This window comes from Microtus ochrogaster, linkage group LG2, assembly GCF_000317375.1.
Source record: "Microtus ochrogaster isolate Prairie Vole_2 linkage group LG2, MicOch1.0, whole genome shotgun sequence".
Lineage (NCBI taxonomy): Eukaryota > Metazoa > Chordata > Mammalia > Rodentia > Cricetidae > Microtus > Microtus ochrogaster.
In genome coordinates, this window is record NC_022028.1 from 8,923,585 (window position 1) to 8,925,900 (window position 2,316).

A 2,316-nucleotide genomic window follows, 5' to 3' on the forward strand; every position below is an offset into this window, starting at 1 on the left:
AAGAAAGGAAGGGGGAGGAACAGAGAAAGGGAGGGAAGGAAGGAAGAAAGGGAGGGAGGGAGGATGGATGGGTAGAAGTTCTCAGCAAGGGAGACTGTTTTACCTAGCCTAAGGATTCTTGGCCATGTCTAGAGATGCTGTTGGCTGCCACAACTGGAGGGCGGTTGCTATTGGCATCTAGCAGACAGCGCCCACAGATGAGTTAACTACTTTACAATGCTTGGGACAGCATTGCCTCCATGTGGACCAAAGGTCACTCAGCCTGAGATGTCAGCATCTCTGCAGAGGCTGGAAAATCTGGGGCAGGTATCAGGCCATCTACACAGGGAAGTGAGCGACTTGCATGCTTTCCACTCTGGGCTTTCCTGGGAGGCCTCTGCCATGACTGCACTAGGACCGAGGGGACTCAGCCTCTGCTGGAGGTCTGGGAGGATCACAGAAGGTGCTGGCACCCAAGAGAACTGGACATCACCACGGACAGCCCAGCCCAGTGAACGGGCAGCCTTACCTCCTCATTTCCCTGGAAGTTCTGTCCAGGATCCTTGTCCAGCTCAGAGTCATGTCTCACCATACTGACTGTAAAGCTGGTTAGAACCGCCATTCAGGTCGCCAGTGTCTGAGCTTGTTACTTAGTGCTGACAGCAGCGAGTCATACACCCTACTTTGCCCCTCGCTGCCATTACTATGGCAAACATCTCTAAAGAAGACAGCTGCCCCAAGTCCTGTTGCATGGTGTTGTGGGGCCTTGTGCTGCAAGTACAGCAACCACTGTCATCTTCATCAGAGTAGCTGGGATTACTAGCAATGGACTCTCAAGGTGGAAGCCACTGGATCCTCACCTAGGTCCCAGCCACTCCCTCTTGCACTTCCTAGCCAGCTGATGGTAACTCTATGCTAACTCTGTGTGATCTTGGGGGGCACTAGAGTGTGTATAGCATGGAAGGTTAAAGGGGAAGTTGTCATCCACGCTAGGGTGAGACTTTTGGGTGATGCATATTTGTTGGGGTCACCCATGCTCTTGTGAGTAACTCCTCACCAACACTCTGTAAACAAGCCCAATAAACTCATGGGCTCACCAAGTTAGACTTTGGTCTCTCAGGGTCTTTCTTATCTGGGGTGAAGTAGGCATTTGTTGACGTCATGAATTTGAAAAGTTCATGCGACACACGGGTTGGTGAGAGGGGGGCAAGCTGGGACAAACAGAAGAGGTAGGAGAAGCTCAGGCAGACGGGTGTGTTGACACACACTTTCAATCCCAGCACTCAGGAGGCAGAGGCAGGTGGAACTCTGACTTCAAGGCTAGTACAGTCTACAGAGTGAGTTCCAGGACAGCCAGGGCTGCACAGAGAAACCCTGTCTTCAAAACAACAACAACAACAACAACAACAACAACAACAACAACAACAACAACAACAACAGAGACATGACCACATATGAAACTGCCTCCTCCATCAGACTAAACGTCAAGATGGGGAGCAACCCCATCAGACTAGGGGGCCTGCTGATTGCGCGTGTTTACATGTTCGTTACGTTTTATATGCACAAACATGTGCCAGAGCGTATCTGTCTGGAGGTCAGAGAACAACCTGTAGGTTCTTGGGGATTGAGCACAGGTCCTCAGGGTTCGGGGCAAGCGCCTTTATCTGCTAAGCTATCTTGCTGGCAAGGATCCTGCTTTTGAGACCTAAGCCACAGAGTGAATGAAATCCAGTCTCTGAAACAAAAAAAAAAACAAAAAACAAAAACAAACCAAGAATACTTCCTCCCAATGCCCTAAATCTATTTATTTGGGTTGCGGCAGTTGAGCCAATTATAATTAATATGTGACCCCCAACCTCACACACATTTTGTTGTGGTAAGAACACTGACTATGATACTATTGCTTTGTTTTGAAGACAGGGTCTCAGAGAGACTAGGATGGCTTCACGCTCTCCTAGTAGTGTGGGGGAGGAGACCTTGAACCGCAGACCCTCCAACTCTACCTCCTGCGTGTTCAGAAGACAGGTCTGGGTCTTCGCATTCAGTTTATCATTTTACAGGGATGGAACTCAGGGTTTCATGCATTCGATCATTCTACCGCCTCAGTTACATCCCAATCGCTATTGTCAGTGATATAAGATTTATTTTTAATTGTGCGTATGGGTGCAAATGCCCACAGACGGTAGAGGTGCTGGGTCTCCTGTGAGCTGGAGTTACTGGTGGTTGCGAGCCACTCAACATGGGCACTGGGAACCAATCTTGGGTCCTCTGCAAGAGCATTATAGGCTCTAAGGAGCCACCCCTCCAGTCCCATTCCCAGTGACTTTTAAACCTATT